This window comes from Pararge aegeria, chromosome 3 (assembly GCF_905163445.1).
Source record: "Pararge aegeria chromosome 3, ilParAegt1.1, whole genome shotgun sequence".
Taxonomy (NCBI): domain Eukaryota; kingdom Metazoa; phylum Arthropoda; class Insecta; order Lepidoptera; family Nymphalidae; genus Pararge; species Pararge aegeria.
Window position 1 is genome coordinate 6,386,291 of NC_053182.1, and position 20,750 is coordinate 6,407,040.

The window sequence follows — 20,750 nt, forward strand, 5'->3', positions numbered from 1 at the left end:
TTCTCGCGAGTCGTAGCATCCATCAAGGAAGACAAATTATTAAGACGAAGATAAATTCTCGGTGGTAAACTTATATGTGGGTTGTTTAACGATATTCGGTTAAAGAAATGTTTATTTATCAGTATGTAGTAATTTAGAATATAAGGATTTTATAAATAAAGATTTAGAAATTTTTCTTGTCATTATTGTGTCTCTTTTTTGCCTTGTTTTTCAAATTCAAATTCAAATTCAAAATTTCTTTATTCATGTAGGCCTATCACAGGCACTTATGAAGCGTTCATACATATTTGTTTACATAATTGTAACGGGATGGTGATAACTTCGTTCGCCAACTTAAATCTAAAGAGCCCACAACAAACTTAGCCGGCTAAATTTATTTTTTTGTTATCACCATCTTCCAGTAAATTTAAATTAAGCTATGAAGCTGGAGCAATTCACACCCAAGCTTTTTTATCGTTTAAATAATCCTTAATATTATAATAATATATTTTTCTGTAAGCTTTTTCGTTTTATATAAACTTTGAACTTATTGAAAGACATCTCAAAGATTTCATTTGGTAGTTTGTTATAAAATAATATACAATTGCCCTTGAATGAATTTAAATTTTGTGTAGCCTAGTAAACTGCACAACGAGTTTATTTTTGCTTCTAATATTTATATTGTTACAGAGCATTTTCTTTTAAATTTTGATATATTTTTATGGACATAAATTAAATTTTCATATATGTACTGACTATGCACCGTCATTATTTTAACTTCTTTAAAATTATCCCTTAATGACTCTCTTGGGCCCATTTTATATATCGCACGAACAGCCCTTTTCTGCAGGACGAAAATAGAATCTTTATCAGCAGCATTACCCCATAATAAAATAAAATTTTGATATTATTCTCACCAACAATATTTTTCAATCATATTAAATTTTTGATTTAGATAAAAATAGACTAATATGAAGTGATAAACGTGATACTCCGTTCGTCTCCACTTCATAGTAGCAAAGCCTGAGTCTGAAAATATCTCAGAAAAATTTCAACTTTTAAAATATTCGGTCCTGTCAATATTTGCGAAACACTTCAAACGCGGAGCTCTCGACTTTCAGCGTCAGCCGCAACTTCAATTCAATTTTCTTTTTCTAAAAATTCTCTTTAAAAATCTTTCTAGCAGGATAAAATTTAATTTTTCGTGTTTAAACTATTGCATGGACAAATAGTCAACTTTAAATTATTGTCGCTTCTGAATGACTCTCATCAATAAAAAGTCGTTAATACAGGCTGTGTCGGTTACTACAGGACCTAAAAATGAGAATTCTTCTTCTTAGTCGTGCACTCTTGGCAGAGTGGTCGTGGCTGCTGAGATGAATTTCATGGCGCTAGACATCACTGGATTGCACGCGCGAGTCTTCTCCACTTTTGGCGGTTGGTAGCATGTCGAAAACATTCTACCACAGTTGTCTGGGTCAACGATTTCACCGTATCTATCCAACGAGTAGGTGACCGCCCTCTTGCCCTTTTTCCTTCAACCTGTCCTTGCACCACCAATCGTTCAATCGACCCCTCATTCCTTGAGATGTGGCCAAAAAACTTGAATATGCGTAACTGCACCGTAGACGAAAGTCGTTCCTTGATATTCAGTTCTTTTAAAATGGAATTGTTGGTGCGGAATGCAGTCCAAGGGATCTTTAAAAGGCGTCTCCAGCACCACATCTCTAGGGCATCGATTTTTCGGCGGTCTTGTAGTCTAATTGTCCAAGTCTCCGCTCCGTATAAAAATATTGGAAAGACAAGGCACCTCATGAGTCGAATCTTAGTGGTTTTGGTTATTCTCTTATCTTTCCATATCTTATTAAGCTTCTCCACTGCAGACCTTGTTATCGCACACCGTCTTCGAATTTCGAGGTCACATCCTCCAGTATTAGATATAGTTGAACCAAGATAAATGTAGGTTTGCACAACCTCACAGTTAGCAATGCTTTCGATTTCCAGCCTGTTTTGGTTGGCTCGATCTACTATCATCATCTTGGTTTTGTCCCTGTTGATGGTAAGACCGAATTCAGCACTAGTTACTTCCAGACGTGCTAGCAAAATTTCTATATCCTCTTTGGTTTGGGCAAGAAGCGTAGTATCATCAGCATATCGCATATTACTCATTTTACGTCCTCCCACCGATATGCCTTTATCCCAGTCTTCCAGAACAATCCGCATTATGTATTCGGTGTAGACGTTGAACAGGAGTGGAGACAAAATACAACCTTGCCTAACGCCAGCCTCGGTTTGAAAAATTGAAGAGTGTAATTCGTCTACCCGAACAGCCGCCGTACCATCTACGTACAGTCTTTGTATGAGATGTATTAGGTGTTGAGGCACACCCATTTCCAGCAAAATTTGCCAGAGTTTGGTCCATTTCACAGTATCAAATGCTTTACGAAAATCGACAAAACAAATGTATAAAGGGGTGTTGAACTCTCTAGCTTTCTCTATTATCTGGCGGATTACAAGAATTTGCTCTCGTGTACCTCTTCCTTTTACGAAACCAGCTTGCTCCGGTGCGATTTGGTGTGATAGATAAGCTTGAAGTCTTGTGTTTAAGATATGAAGTAACACCTTACTCGCATGTGATATTAGTGAAATCAGCCTGTAATTGTTGCATTTCTTTGTTGAACCTTTCTTATGTAGAGGTATAAATAAGGAATGTGACCATTCCGTTGGCCAACACCCTGTTTCCCAAATCCTGCAACAGATGGTATATAATACATCAACGCCTGACTCTCCCATTGCCTTAAATATCTCAATTGGTATCTCATCCACCCCTATGGCTTTATTACACTTAAGATGTCGGATAGCAGCATATACCTCGTCCCTCATTATAGCTGGTTCCCGCTCTTCAATAATATTTGTAAGGCAGATGTGATCCTGCAAAGTATTGTTATCAGAAAACAGTGATCTACAGTAGTTCCTCCATTCAGTCACAATGTCTTTTATTTCTGTTATCTTAACACCGACGGAGTTTTCGATAGCCCAAGTTTTAGGTTTAAAAAATGAGAATACCTTATCACAATAATATTACGCTCACTAGTTTAGAATACGAGTATATTAAAACAAGTAAAATCCTGAAAAATTCGTTTCAGTTACGTGCCATTTATTTAGTTCTGTTTGAATAAAGAAAGTTTTGACTTTGTAATCTGTTTCCAGTGCAGTTATATTTGCAATACTAAACTTGTAAGGATACGAGTACGCAGCTTACCTTACTTAGGTAATGTGAAGACAGAAAATATATTATGAAAAATGGTGGCATAAATAGTCCGCAAAATAGTGACCCTTGTTTGATATATAAAATTGGTTTCTATCTCTTAGTGAAACAAATTTTACTAGTCTTCAAATATATTTCTTTATTTTTAAATCTAATCGCAACTGATATTATCAGTAGTCACATTTTATTAACTGCTCGGTGTCGAGTGAATAATGTGGAGAAATATAACTCTAGGTACTACAACCTACGAACGAATAATCTATTTGTATCTGTTCATTGTTCTGAGCTCTATATTGACTACTTTGACGAATGACTTAATTAGACAGTATTTTGAATAGTTTTATAAAGTAGACACTGGTTGGTTGGTTGGCTGGTCTTTAAAAGATGGTATAAATGAAATTGTAGTGGCTGTTAGTAATTTTAAAATGACTGCCACTATTAACCGCATGTGATCTCAAAAATTATGGCTGAACAGATATTGATAGTCATAGATATAGTAGGCATAAAGAGGTTTTGAAAGAAACAATCGAATACTCAATAGAAGCAGGCGTTACTTTACGTTTTTTCATGATATACAATTAACATGAAGCTTAATTGGCAATACTCCGCGAAAAAGAGGAGAATCTATACGGTGTTATACATGTTGATTGATGAAAAATAATCAAGGCTATAATATAATATAATATAAGGCTATAGAAACAGAGAAACATATATTTGAACTGCTTCAAACTAAAGCATAATTAAAAACAATAGTGTCCCCGAAAAAAAGAGTGATTTGATTGAATTTCCATGTTAGGTATCCGAAGACTCAAGTTATTGAAACTTTACAAATAGACACGATACTTTTCTAGAAAATTTTAAACACTGAGAACATTCTCTGCTGTCAATATTTGCGAAACACTTCAACGCCGCCCGCCAAACTTTTCCTTTTAAGCTGAAAGTTCAATTCAATTTTCGTACACATAAATTCTCGTTGAAATACTGTTTTATTTACGTGAAACAATATTTACGTAACAATTCATAATAATAATATTTTCATGCTATGCTAAAGTATATCGTGCTTTGCACCCACTACGCTGATTTAATGCGGATTGGATTAAGTAAAATACTCTGGTTCTGAGGATTATAATCGAGTCAACGGGAATAATAATTAGTAGGTCATAGATTCAGAACACCAAACTCAGTCACCAATCCATCTACCCGCCTGAGGCGGAGATGAACGAGTGCGATCTTTTTATTATTTCTTCACAGTGATAACATCACAATATTATTAAAACTCATTATATTTTTCGTTAGAGCTTATTATTAGTTTTATAGAATGGTTTTTGTACCTAGAAAGCTAAGGGGGCTAGTTTAAAAGAATATCCTAGTATTTAAAAAAAATACAGGATACAAAATACTGAGAATAAAAATACCTGTGAGCTTTCTCAGTCATTTGAACTGGAAATAAATAGAATTGGGCTTTCTTCCTCTCCGATATAATTTTATAAACGCAGAGACGTCTTTTCTTATTACTTTTGGTTATGTACATTAAAGCTTTAATGTTGACGTCGCTAAAGGCTTCATTGTTAATTTCCGTTACTTTGTTTAAAAGGATGTTCCGGTGGAATTAAGTTATCGATTTTATTATGTTGACCTACTTTGTGCCCATTTTTGCGAATGGCATTTCTACCAGAGTTTTTCGTAAAAAATCACAATAAATTAATTACAGATTACTGTTATATAACAACATCAATATACATTATCGCCACTATCCATAGCTTTCTAATCCTAATTAAGAGCTTAAACCTCTTCGGTCATAAGATAAAAAAAATAGAATTGACGCCCCTCCGTTGACAAGTTTTACAGATGTTTTATTCCTACCTCCTGGCTATTACTGAGATGTTAAAAATATCAATACCGTACCGCTTTTATAAAGTGGATAAATAATTAAACTTTTGATAACTATAACTTTATGTGTCCCAGATATTTTATTAAATTTATTAGCATTTTAACAAATGTACTGATAATCATTATTTAATGAATTAATAATTTTCAAGAAATAATTAAAATTATTGTTGTTATTATTATTGTTATTATTATTTATTATTATTATATTTGATTCACAGCCGATGTTCTTTCTTTGTGTTTGTTGATATCTTGATATAAATACGAGTACGTTTTCGATATATTTAAATTATATATTTACGAAATAAAACGAAGAATATCGATGGATAAAAGAATCGTAGCATATTCCTATTTTCCTTTATGGCGTAGAAACGTTGACTGTTCGCGCCAGAGAAAGACAGCGAATTGATGCGTTCGAAATGTGGTGCTGAAGGCGAATGCTACGCATACCGTGGACTGCCAAGCGCAACAATGAATCAATCCTTTTACAACTTAAAATTAAACCACTTCTTTCTACCATCTGCCTTCAGCGCATCCTTAGTTATTTTGGACACGACGCGGAAAAGTTGTCAGTGATGGGAAATGTAGAAGGCATCCTCTTGGCAGATCTCTAACTCGGTGGTCAGATTAACTAAGATAAACCGGTGACCTTATCTACAAGGCAGTACAAATGGCCAAAATAGGACCCGACGGGGAGAAGTCATATATCCCAAGATTACTCACCATAGCAGTTCAGATCCTCAATCACGAGGGACCGACTAAAGCGAGATACATTTTTGACACACTTCAGTCTTGTATGAGACTCTAGACGATGCATAGATACCTCACGGTGTCTTAATCGTTATCAGTATTCAGCGCCTGCCAACCCATATTGAGGCATCGTGGGCATCCGACAAATATAATCCCTGTTTTGTAAAAGAGAGAAGGTCAGGGCATGGACCTAATTGCGTGCATACCTACAGGGTATGGTCAAAGCGGGCAGATGATAAAAATGGAAACAATCTCCAGTGCGAGTATAAAAAGCCTACCCAAAAGATTTTTTGTAACTCCTACTTGAGATTTTTCCACTTTATATGATCTGCCCGCTTAGTTCATACCCTGTACGTGCTCTGTATGTACGCCACTGCCTAGATCTTAGACATGAATGGAATGATAATGGGTCTTAGAGTAAATCGTGATTAACTTTATGCGTTATTGTCATAAATCAGTTTGAAGAATGTATGACATAAAAGGTACATCAAAAACCGCCTAAGGCTAAAGAAGGTAAAAATGTGATGTGAATTAAGTAGAAAAGGCATATACACTGCCGTAAAAGGCACCTGTTGAAGATGGGCCAATAAAGTCTTGTTTATTCCACCCGCAAGTGTATTTTTATGACAGTTTTATAAAAAAATATTGAATACGGGTGAGGCTTAGTGACAATTCAGTCATAACCAGGTCAAGGTTTTCTAGATTCTATGCCACTAGAACTGTGCAACGTTTCGGAGACTTGCTGCTGTCTAATATCTGTCATATCAAGTAAATCGACAGTAACCATAAGTTTTGATTCGTATAGTTTCATAAACGTAGTCTAGTAGGCGACAGAAAAAAGGTTACAGACGGAGCATGACTTTCTAACTGCGTTTGATAGGTAGATAAGTGAAAACAAATTATACGCCTCACTGAGGATAAAAATGAATGTACCTACGCATCAAAAATACATTTTACCACAGCTATCTTTCACTACAGAATTCTTTGTTGTTGATAGGGTGCAAAGTACTACTTTCTTGAACAGATCTTTGAAAATTTACTTTTTTGAACATCTGACAAAGTATCTGACTTATAAAATAAGAATCCCTAACTAAACATTATTCAGAAAACTTTATGTCTGTTCTTAATATGTTTACCGCTAATTTACGTACTCTACAACATTTACGTAATTCAAGAATACTATTGAACACTGGCCACTATAAGTTAGAATATCTAAATAATATTATGTGTCATAGTAAACGGGGGTAAACTTCTGCAATTCCATTTTCCCGTGCATTACGTTAATTATATCGGGGATATAATCGGGGGATATAATTTTTGTCTCTTGTAGCACAGAGAAAGTTAAAAGTTAAGAACTTATCAATCACACCAGAGAAAGTTAAAAGTTAAGAACTTATCAATCACAAATTTCCCCTATCGGGGATCGATCCCGGGACCTCCCACTAAAAACAACAGCACTTAACGAGTTCGTCAAAAAAGATAACTGAAGCTCTCACGTTACGCATACATATACAAACCATACAGTAAACTGTATGGTATTAAGTAACATGTATATGTATGGAATAACTATAATTAAAGATGTTTGACGGCCAATTGGCGCAGTTAGCAGCGACCCTGCTTTCTAAGTCCAAGGCCGTGGGTTCGATTCCCACAACTGGAAAATGTTTGTGTGATGAGCATGAATATTTTTCAGTGTCTGGGTGTTTATATTATAATTATATATATATTAAAAGTATTTTTGTATTATATTCATAAAAATATTCAACAGCTATCTTAGTACCCATAACACAAGCTACGCTTACTTTGGGTCTGAATGGCGATGTGTGTACTGTCGTAGTATATATTATATATTATTATATTAATATCCTAGAAGTAGAGCACTCAGTAAGAACATAATAATTCAAAGTTAGTCTGTATATCTGTTGGAATAGTCTCTCTATTTGTAAATAAAGTACGTAAAAGTTGATATCAGTCATAAAACTTCTCATATTAAATACAACAAACAATGAAAAGTTTCACTGCATCCACCGCTTCAATGATTTCCCCCCTCGTGCATTGTTACGTGCAATATAATTGTTATGTTTGATACGAGTTTGCGAAAGTTTGTCGTAATAAATACTTGTACAGCGCAATAACAGAAAAGCGTGGAGATAAAGTTTTATTTATCTGTGTGTCTTAATGTTTAATCATTTGTAAAATAAAATTACAAATAGGTATTCCTTACTTCCACCACCGCCACCAGCAGGCCGATTCTGTATGTTAGTTAACACCAAATTTAGACAGCCACTGTAGAAAGTCGCTACAAAAGGTGTTTTACACATATTTTGCAATCTGAAACCTCAGTTTCTGCCTAAGAACTGAGTTCATTAAAACTCGAAGGCAGATACAATTACGTCATGGATAATAACGGTCTGGGCGTATTTGATATTCGGAATATAGGTAAATTTTTCTTAGAAGAGCCGAGTTGGAAGTTCCCGTTTTTATAACATCTTTACCGAATCTCGTGTTCGGATGAAAGGTTTGCTTTTGTAAACCTTTGTCATCCTTACTAATGTTAAAAATGCGAAATTGTGTTTGTTTGTTATCCTTTCCTAAACAACCAATCTACTTGACTTTTGTCATAGATATAGTTGGAAGGACGGAGAGAACATTATTAACGATTTTACAAATTACTTAGTTATCCTCTAAAGTTGTCTTCAAAGAATGTTGGAGTTATAGAATCTCCTAAGAAATAACTATGCTTACACAATTTATTTTTATAGTTTTAATTGACGGACCAAGCAGTTAATCCACCTGATAGTAAGTTGAATACCATCGCCTTGAAACAGAGACAGACAGAGAACACTTCACAGGGCATGCAAGGAGCACGTCCTGCAACATGCCACCCCGTGTCCATCAATTTGAGGTGTAGGTATGCCTAATCACACGGGCAACCACGCCCTTCAGACCGGAACATAGTATTGCAACAATGCTGCTTAGCGGCAGAAATAAGCATGACGAAAGTACTTCCCCGGACGAGCTCTGTCACTAAAAGCTCTTCTACTACTAATAACCGCACTTTAGCAGCATAACAACCTGTATGATAATATAATAAATGTCAATACACAACTCCAAATAATGATTGCACTCTCCACAGACAATGATACGAGTACTACGCTGCATGAATAAAACAGTTTTTTGGCTACATATTATACGTAACAGAAAAGCTAAATCCATTACGAAACTGTAAAAAAGTAGATATCTAGCTAGCATTACTGCTAGGTATTATAATATATCATAGAATAAGACATTTAATATAATCATACAGATATGGAACTACAATCTCATCTATTTAGTCCTTGTACACCAGGCGGTGGATACACGAGACTACTTTACTGCTGCAACCGGATAAATCTCGACTGTGACTTGTGCTTCTTAACTGCTGTCTTAGCTAACGCTTCGAGATACTTCTATTGAATTAACCATTGACTTCCAACTTGAAGAATTGGACTTACCACGGTGGTCCAATGCCACTTAGCGAACGTTATCTAAATCTTAACAAGTTTATGCAAAACCGAGTGCTGTGAATTTTATTCAACCAGACCAGAAAGTATTTAGGACCAAACTTGTACCTCCCAAGTCGGTCTTTGTTTCCGAATGTGGCTTACTCACTGTAATAGCAAAGATTTACGATGTCAGCCGCACCACCCATGAAATAATATTTAAAATATTATTACTACTCCATGCAACAGTAACCAGTGTAATGTGGATCTCATGAGGATCCGTTAGGATTGGTAGAATTAGATTTATTCAAACATAAACATATCTTACCGTTTGTAGTTAATCAACAAAGCTACGCTTTCTACGTGGATTGAAAACTGCAACAATAGTAATAGAACGTTTCGAATTTTACGAGTATCAATATTGTTGCATTGATAGCGAGAGAGCTCAAGCTATAAGTGAAATAGATTTAATTGGAGTTAATCAATAAGGGATCGTTTGCTAAAAGGAATAAAATCTGCAAATGTAGGTAAGGAAGATAAGGTCTGTTTATGGTCAAGTAATTTTAAATTTACGAGTACTATAACTGTTGGATTAAAAGTAAAGCTCTAAGTTATAGTATATTTGGATTGGATTTTCAAGTCCAATACACGAGATCATGTCGTATGCTGACACTGAGCATGCCATTTCACAAGACGAAGTGTTATAAGCTTTCCTTCACAGTGCAAGCTATGGAACTGTGAAATGCTCTCCCTACGAACATACGAAAGGTAAAATCGCTTGATATATTTAAAATCACAGTTAAATCTTAATATTTGTGGAATAAGACGACTGGTTTTTAAAATATTTATATACAAAAATAAACGGAAAAAAACCAGTCGTCTTATTCCAAATAATATGTATATTTATATATTTATATAATTATATATATATTTTTTATCTTTATAGATATGTATATATATAGATATTTTTTTTCTTATCTAGAGTTTTTGAGAGTTTAGTGAGTTAGAGTGAATATAGGTTTATAATAATTTTACACCACCTATTTGCTCTCGCTTTTGTTGTCCAAATCTAAGGTTGCCTAGCAGAGATCGCTTGTAAGCGATAAGGCCGCCTTGTGTATTCTACTTCAGTCTTTGTGTTTCTCTCTATTTGTCCTTTATTTTCCTAACTGAGTATTGGTGAACTAATAAAGAGTTCAAATAAATAAATGTATAAAAATAAGTAAGCAATATAAATTTGAAAGTGGAATCTATCATTATCGATAAATTTATCACAAGAGCCGCAAGCTTAATCCAGCACCTGAGTTCTTATATGACAAATGTTAGAATTAATGGCATTTGAAAATTAATCCGGTAATTGAAGCAGCGATTTAACCAATTAATGCTATTACCATGGCCATTTGGAACACCAAAGCTGCACGATTGGCCGACTCTGAAAGAATTAACGCGAATTATTACTCTCGTAAATGTGTTTTAGTTTAATTAATTACTATTCGATTATAATAATGAGCTGATTTAGTGTTCGTTTTGAAATAGAATGTTTAAAATAGTTTATTATTTGAATAAAGTTTGAAGCCTTATAAACTCATACTACGGGAATAAATCTACTGCCAAACGGTAAACAGGATAACGTAGAAGTACCACACTGTTCTAAATTCAGCTAGTGTGCAACAAAAACAGTTCAATAAGTATCCTCTTCTGAGGACATTTCCCCTCTCATTGGAAAAAGGGATATAGACCAACTATGCTGCTCAAATAAGCGCTGGATAATAAAATGATAAATCTTATCTTGTCTCGGATTAGTAAAAGGGTACAGAAAATCTATAGTCCAAATGAAAGTACACATTATTATTAGCTCGAGGTTGAAGCTTAAGTTCGTAAATTTTGTTCAGCGCGAATAAGCCCAGGCAACGGATCTTTACTTAGCATTTTATGTTCACCTGTGTACTATCAAATATTTACAGCGAGGTGTGCCGCGCTTTGGGCTATAAAACACGGTACGGCGTACTTTTTATTCCATCTAAGTTTTTTTATAATGTTTATTGGGAATTTATAGCTTCTGGTATAATTTATTATTTCTATGGCATTTTTTATGCTTATATACCATTCTATGATACCTTTTTCATTGCAGAATGGCCTACAAATAACATTAATAATATAAACAACATTCACCCAAGAAAATGAAAATAATAATATAATAATAATAAGATACAAAAACTTTAACTGATTTGATTGAATTTGTATGCATAGTTACTAAAACACACTAATTATTTCAATAATTATGTAATATTTAGTGAGAATACGTAAAAGTTGGTTTCCTTGCAATAGTTTAAAAATTCGTATGTATCGAGAGTGAATTTATTATAACAACACAACAGCACAATATCGATTATCGTTTTATAATTTCTCTACCACCGCACCGCACCGCATCCGTTCAAACGCTAATCCAAATGAAGAAACGTTGCTAAAACATTGCAATTGCTCTTTTTAATAAAAGATTTAGAATTTTTTGCGCAATCTTGTATGCAGAAGAAAGTGGAAGCTTGCTTCCATGAATGTAATTCGCTAAATGTAAATCATTAAAAGTCACTATTAGTCAATTTGAATAAGTAGTACAGAGTACTACAAGTAGGTACGTATTGAGAACCTTACTTATATATTATGAATGCTAACAGGCTGTTCACCCGATTTCCATACCCTAATTCTAAAGCACTTAAACCGGGTAACTATAGTCATTATGCAAATAGCTGAATTCACCTGCTGCCCGCCCGAGACATTCCGACCTGTGTCAGACGCGAGTCATTTTGAGTTTACGTCAAACGGATATCGTTGGCCAGATTGCTTAGATAATTTTGTCTGTTCAATCCTCGATCGTATCATTGTCAGTGGACTAAGTCGTGTAGTGACGGCAAATTAAAATACAATTGCAACCACCCCTTCTTTTTACCTTAACTGAAATGATTGTAATAATAATAAAGTATTTCAAACCGGTTTTGGTCATTAACCCCGGGTTAAAAACAACCGGTTTGAAATTTTTTCCGGTTTCCGAGCCCTGCATCTACTTGTAATTTTAAACAGCGTAAACTACTTATTTTTTGACTGTAAACATGCTTTGGCAGGTTTATAAGTTAATTATATTCCTTGTCAGTATATATAAAAGGGGGACAAAATATTTGGCCTATGGCTGCTGTAGCCGAACGACGAACTGCAACATTTAAGTAAAATGTCGTTTACCTGAACGTCCTGTCATTAGTCTATTTACAGTTAGTCCGCGGATAAATTGGACAGTTCGTTATTAATTATTAGTTATTTTTATGTCAATATCTTAATATATATAAATCTCCTGTCACAATGTTTGTCCGCGATGGACTCCTAAACTATTTAAGCGATTTTGATTTTAATTGGCACACCGTGAGCAGTCTGGTCTAACTTAAGAGATAGGATAGCTTAGATCTTTAATTATAGTCGCAATTTTATTTTATTGCAAATTATTTGTCTATAATTAATTGACAGTCACATGTTATATATATATATATATATATACTACTATAATCATTTAAGGCTTAGCGATACTGAATACTTTAAAAACAAAATCAAACGCAGACGAAGTCGCGGGCAACAGCTAGTGTATTATAATTCACGTATGTCATTTATTTCAACTACAGTGAGGCAGTAAGTTATTTATTCTGTAGCTTGCTAGCTAGTTTAATTTCTGAAAATTAATTCATTAGGTTTAATTTACAATTGTAACATATTAAATCAATGATTTTTAAACAAAAACTCAATACACATATGCATTGACAATCTAATTTCTGAAAATTTATAAAATTTATAAATTGTAACATATTAAATCAATTTTTATACAAAGACTCAATACATATATATCTATATATATATTCATAACCACAATAATATTAAGTTAGAAAGGGGTTGCGAGCTTCTCGGAAGTTAAAATATCGAAACTTATAAAACCAACAATGATGTAATAATTTACGATCTGAAAACCAAAATAGATGAAATGTCGAATGTTGGGATTAGTGAACATAACAAACAAACATTAAAATTAACAACCACACACTAATAAATTGATAACCAATCAACTGCAAATATAAATTAAATTAATAATATTAGCGGCTATAAAGACGATTATAAAAAATCAGACGACGCAATTAAAGCGGTGAAATATTTTGGACCCAATGTTTTTGATCGCGAATAAAGTTAACTTACTCAGCATAATCAGCTTACTCTTCCTATGTTAAAACGTAATGCTGATTCTAATCAATAGACAAGCTTAATTAATATAACAAATTGTTTGATATCGTTAAAATCCTAAATTAGCTGACTCCGATTCCACTGCAGGCTTTTTCATGTGCTCGCTGTCTCGATGGAATGCAGTGAACCATGCTTAATTCTTATTCGAATTCAAGTCTAAGGATTTCTCCATTGACGTTTTAAACTTGAATTCACACGTTTTTGGTATATTTTATACAACAGAAGTTAGCGATTAAAAGCAACGATATCTTATTCAATCTGATGTGGGGACGGATATGGGGTCTTCGGTGGGGACTGATGTTTGGTCTGATGTGGGGTGCGCTTGCTTTTTTTTATATCTGTAATTGACGGACCAAGCAGATGGCCCACCTGAGGGTCAGTGAAAACCCATTGCCTGTAAACCGAGCAACGCTTGGCAGAGTATGCGAGGGACACGCCCTGCAAAGAATACGTTCGTTATTACAGTGTAAACATGAGGCATTAGTTGGATGAGGGAACAAAAGGAAAGATTAATTTATTATTTAATGAAAAATTTAAATTTTTATGTTAACTTAATAATAACATACGGCGTAACAAAAACCAAATCGGGTTTATCCGTACACCGGTATTCAACGTTCAGCGCTCGGAATTATAAGTAGGTAAGTATTTTAAAGCCACATAACAGGTACACCTCATACACATACGAGGCCAAAAGCGGCAAGGTAATAGCTGATATTTTCAAATAAAATATTCAAAATTCATTTATGGCGAGTAGGTCTAGTTTATAAGCATTTTTAAAACGTCGAGTCAGTAACTCTCCTTTTAAAACGTCAAGTCAGTGTCTACCACCGGTACGGAAGGCAGATTTTACTAAAGCCGGACTTATTTATTAGTTTTTTTTTAATTTCACTACAAGTTAGCCCTTGACTGCAATCTCACCTTAGTGATGATGCAGTCTTAGATGGCAGCGGCATAACCTGTTAGTGGTATAACAGTTTTAATAAATAAATAAATAATTTAAATACTAATACGCACACATCGCCATCTAGCCTCAAAGTAAGCGTAGCTTGTGTTATGGGTACTGAGATGACTGATGAATATTTTTATGAATAATATATATTAATACTTATAATATACTGATATACACCCAGACACTGAAAAACATTCATGCTCATCACACAAACATTTTCCAGTTGTGGGAATTGAACCCACGGCCTTGGACTCAGAAAGCAGGGTACCGATACTAAAACCGAACCGTTTTTGTTGTGGTTTACCTGCTTTCATAACGAATTGAAGAAACGTTTGTTTATGGTAATCCAGGTTAAGTTAGTTCTTTGTTCAAAAAATGGTGTTTTTTCAGTAATTTCAAATTTATGATTTATTATCACCGTTTATATTCATCATAAATACTACTGTGTACAGAAAACATGTCGAAATAATACTGTATAGGTATTTAAAGGTGTTTTTTATTTTCACTCTTTTTTTGTTTGTTACTTCAGATCTCTTTTTTTGGAAGTCGTTTTATTTTAAATAAATAAATATACTACAACAATACACACATCGCCATCTAGCCCCAAATTAAGCGTAGCTTGTGTTATGGGTACTAAGCTAACCGATGAATATTTAAACACCCAGACACTGAAAAACATTCATCACACAAACAGTTTCCAGTTGTGGGAATCGAACCCACGGCCTTAGACTCAGAAAGCAGGTTCGCTGCCCACTGCGCCAATCGGCCGACGAAGTTTTCAAAACTAATTTTAAGCAAAATATGATAGATATAATAAGTAGATGAATGTTTAGAATATATTGTATATTTTAAACATTCTTCTACTTCAAATTATAAAGCAATCATCAATGTATTTTTTAAAGATGAAATTAAAGTTTTTGCTGCTATTTAATCACCTATACTTTCTTGTTATTTTATTTGTTATATATTATTTAATCAAATTTTTCTAAATATATATTATAAAAAACTAAATTCAAATACTTATAATATCGTTCTCTGAGTGGATGGCTTTATTTTCTCGGCACATTGACCAGATCCGTTCAATCATCCAGAATATTGTGCTCATGTAGACGCTACCAAGCAATTATTTACACTTCACTGCAAAACTGATTTATACCCCTATTCATAAAATCAATATAAGTTTTTCAATTCTCTATTAATACATCCTATAGACTAAGAATTACTATACATTGGAAAGAAGAAAGATTTTTTTTTACAAACAAAAAGGTAAACAAGTTATATATTTTTTTATTATCTATCTATTATAGCATTATAATAACCTCACACAGATTTGCTACAAGTTCTTCGTGCTAAATAGGGAGTCTTCTTTGACAGAGATCTACTAAAACTCTACAATTCTCTTCCACACAATATTTTGCTCCATATAATTACTTTATTAGTAGTGTATGTTTATATATACCTTTATGTTTTTTTTTTATACATTATAGTTTAAATTTGGTATTTACTCTATGTATATGTATTGTATTTCAGATTTTTTATAATTATCAGTAATTTCTTTAAGTACCTACTAGTCATTCACTCGTTAAATTTTTCTCACATTCAACAGTTGTGGAAGAAATCTTTAGAGATAAGTTTTCCACGTGCACGTCCTGTCCTTTTCATGTCAATTTTAATATATGGTACCTAATTATGTTAGTGTTTCGTTCTAAATAAATAAGAAAATAAAATGGCGAAACAGGTTTTGATGAAAACTTGGTATGATAATATTATTGCAAGAAAACGTCTTGGAACACAAGACGTTGTTCTTGCAATATTATTTCAGTCCCGAAGAAACAAACATTAGTTGGTTCGTCTATTTTAACATTAGGCATAATTTGCAGGTTGTGATTAGAGTTCTTAATAAACGGGTGCGTATGGGAGGGCTATGAGGTATCCGCGTGGCCAATACAACATTAAGCCAAGACACCTAATCAACACGAATAAAACTGCAGGCAGAGCTAGTATGCGAAAAAAAAAGGTGGCGAAATGCCCAAAGTATCGATTTAGCGAATCAACTCCAGGTACAGATGAATCTTTATCAAAAGTTCCAAACTCACAATTTTTCATCGAAACGAGAATTCAGGTGACAGGTGTAGCAGACAGGGAATTCCTAACATGCATTTGTCGTGTTCCGATTTACAGCTACGACGCATTTCCAACATTTTATTTCCGTTGGAATTGCACTGGGAATTTAAGTGATATTAATATTACTGACTTGGCCGTACTAGTATGATGTTATGAGTATAAAGGAAGCAGGCACATTTTAACTTGGCTAAATGGCCATCTTTAGCGGGCCGGCATCATAACATAGTCATTGGTAAATGGTAAATTGTATGACATAGTGTGAATTGCTAGTGTGAATTTACAATAAACGTTGTAAATAGGGTTTTCATTTTTTTATACGGAAGAATCAATCTTGTTGTCTATAAAGTTAGTTAAAGCAGATAATACCACGGGGAAAAGCTAGTTTATAAATACTTTAATAAATATTTTGTCCGGAAAATAGCTGTATGTATCGAAGTATAAGTGGCTTTGTTTCCTCATAAATAGAACAGACTAGTCGTAGTGCCGGTGACATTTTAATTTTCTCGTGACAAGGCCGAGCTCGATTGAGATTGGAGGATGGAGGTACAGATGTCTTTGACGATTCTACCGACAAATGACAGATTACCTACGTGATTGGAACCATGATTAATTTGCGTGATTGGTATTTAGATATAAGCTAGTAGCTATCTTGTATACTATTTTTCAACGTTTTTACGATGAAAAGGACTTTTCATTTGATATCCGAGTAAGCACTTAAAAGCATTTAAATATATACATACGTCTTTAATATCAGTACTCTTAAGATTACGTATAACTTTATACGTATTTATTTATGTCTTATACAATAAACCTTTTATGGTTCTCACATATCTTTGTTATTGCAGATGTTAAAATTAATTAAATTTGTTTTATTTTCCTAACGTCATTTCTACTAGCACAGTGTTCTAATAATTATAATGTTCACAATCCAAGTTCCTAAATAGGTTATATATAGTGACAACAATGCTGAGTTGTTTAACATGCATAACTTTGTTAACTATTTTTTTTATAAGTAGGTATTATGCTGTAGTCTGGCCCAGTGCGGATTGGTGGACTCCACACGCATTCGAGAACATTATGGAGAACTTACAGGCATGCAGGTTTCCTCACGATGTTTTTCTTCACCGTTGAAGCAAGTCATATTTTAATTGCTTAAAACGCATATAACTTAGAAAAGTGGGATGTGCGTGGAATTCGAACTCGGCCCACCGAAAGTGAAACTCGAGTCCTAAGCTCAGAGCTATCACCGCTACGATGAAATACGCTAACTTCTTATGATAACATATTTTTTGGTATATACTACATACTAGATAAATAACACGAGTATATAGAGAATATTCTATTATGAGAAAAGATGATACTCGTAATTCCCATTCCATCCACGTCGAGGCAAAAAGTCCATTAACCTGGCCATTATAAGTTGTAAAACAGATTATTTTACGGTGTACAAAGGAATGGCAGCCCTAAGCTAATGAGACATGTGAGGTCATTAGTGCCGAGTGCAGGAGAGCCTTTTGTTTATGATCTTAATAAGCTGACCTACTTAAACATGTGTGTTTCAAAGCAACGCGTGGGCGCTTATTTTTAATGTGCCTATTACATAGAAAAACAGGTGGAGCTTTACCTACATATTTGTATCAACACGTTCTTCTGCTGGGTAAGGGCTCTTATAGAAGAAAGCGTTTTAGAACATAACCCCACCACGCATCTCCAATGCCGATTGTTGGGATCCAACGTCTATTTAATAATTAATAATAACAGGGAGTTTTTATCGTTTAGACAGATAGATTGACGGCTTAACGTGCTCTCCGATGCACGGAGCTAGACACCGCCAGTTCCCTAACCCCGGGCTGGAACTCAGGAAAATCCAAAAGTAATCTGTAATTAAACATGTTACCCACTAGACCAACGAAGCAGTTTCTTATCAGTATACTGTATGCAAATAAATAAGAAAAAAGTTGTCTATTTCTTAGGTCAAAATATAAATTACTATAGATTTTTGTATCCGCGATTAATCCGCGTTTGTTTTCACTTTTTTTTTTATCCTGAGAAAACCCTTGTTTGTCCCAGGATAAAAAACATCCGATGTCCTCCAGGATATTATCTTTATGCATAGGCAACGAAGGGGATTTTTCTAATACCTGCGGAAAAGTTTGCTGGGTGCTTTTCCTGAGATGAAAAAGATAAAATAAAACGCCTATTCATTCTTGATTATATTAGTTGCAGACCAAGTCTATCAGAGTCCGCAATAAGTCTTAACTAAAAAACCAGAATTTAATTATATTACAGCAATGTACGGATCATTTAGCAAAATAAAAAGTATAACCAATTGAAAAAAACAAAGTCGGTGGCTCTCAGACTAGACTACTTAATTATGATTAGAAGTTATTATATATATTATTATAAAATAAAGTTCAACATACACACATTTCTATAAGATCCCCTTATCGAATACTGACTAGGTATTAGTGAAAATACTTCGAAAGTATAGGGTATACTTTAGATAATAAAATAACTTTAAAATCAGTCCAGAATAATTAACAGAGAAATCGTTGAACAAACATTAAAAAAAGTACATGCGCTCGAACATAGACCTTCGTCAATTGAATTCGGGTAAACTAAGTAGTTTTAAGCCTTTGACGTGAGTACACTCTGAAAATAACAACATGAATACAAAATTACATCCCTAATGTTATAATATAACAGTCTTGGAAGCTTTCTGTAATTTCTCATCAAACCGCTCTGAAAGTTCAGCAAAGTAACAAACGCGGTCGTATAACTTTATTAGTTAGAACAGCCTTAATGGCGGAAGCGGACATCATTCGCACTAATGCTAATTTATTTTGAGAGTTTACAACCATGAAATATGAGTTATTTAATCCATATCATATAATGAGTAGGTATTTCAAAACTATTGCTTCTCTTTCGGTAGGTCGAGTTCGAAGCCCGGCACGCACCCCTAACTTTTCTGAGTGCTTTTCATGAAAATATCGCGAGTAAACTGGCATGCCTGAGAGTTATCCATAATGTTCTTCAGGCGTGGTAGCCTAAACCGTTCTCAATCCGTGTCCTGTAGAAGGCCGCTAATAGGATTTAGTAATGATGATGCTACCTTATAAAGTCGCTGGATGTTATTTCAATGAGATTTTTATATACATGAGTTCAATAATTATTCATTATTAAGAACATCATGTTGGCTTGGCCAACAAGTTGTTAATTTTGATGTTTAAACCTCATCCGCCTTTTCCACAGTTATAGTTTAAAGTATAACCTGTCTGTCTTTTGTAGGTCTTTAGTGATTTACGTAGAGTTCTTTAAGCTCAAGCTCGTTCAGGGCTTGGAGGCTTGGAGGCAGAAATTAGCATGTCAAAGTCAAAGTCAAAGTCATGGCAATGGTACCTACTTACCATTGCCATGCTAATTTTTGCATCCTAGCAGCATTGCTCATGTGTTCCGGTCTGAATGCGGCGTGGTTGGCGGCATGCCTAGGAAGTTTTGCTCTGTTTATAGGACATTTATAAAATTTGTTTGCGGGGCTTGAATGAGTGCCACCAATTAACGTGGCCCTCGCACGTAAATAAGGGCAAGAAAAAGAAAAGTGGTTTCATTTATTTAGTAGTTTATAAAATTTTAGGGACTAATGCATGTAGGTAATCTTTAAGTTTTTATTTGCTCTTATGTATCTTCAGAATATCTATCTTAAGTAATATAGAATTTCGTCTATTTTTCGGTCTTAAAAAGAAAGGCTTAGCTTATGAGTTGAAAAATTTGAACATGAACACGATTTAGAAAATTTATAGTTAACTTATTAAGTTTGACAGGGCGTTTTTTATAAGTATTTATATGGTAAATAGTATATTATTAGTTTTTTTTTAATATTTATTACCTATATGTTAGATGCATTAGTGTATATTAGTTTATGTATTAGTATTTAGTAATTCCACCGATGGCAGTTTGTTCTCCTAATGCTAAGGTTGCCTGGCAGAGATGTAGCGATCTCTAAGCGATAAGGGCGCCTTTTGTACTCCTTATATACCTT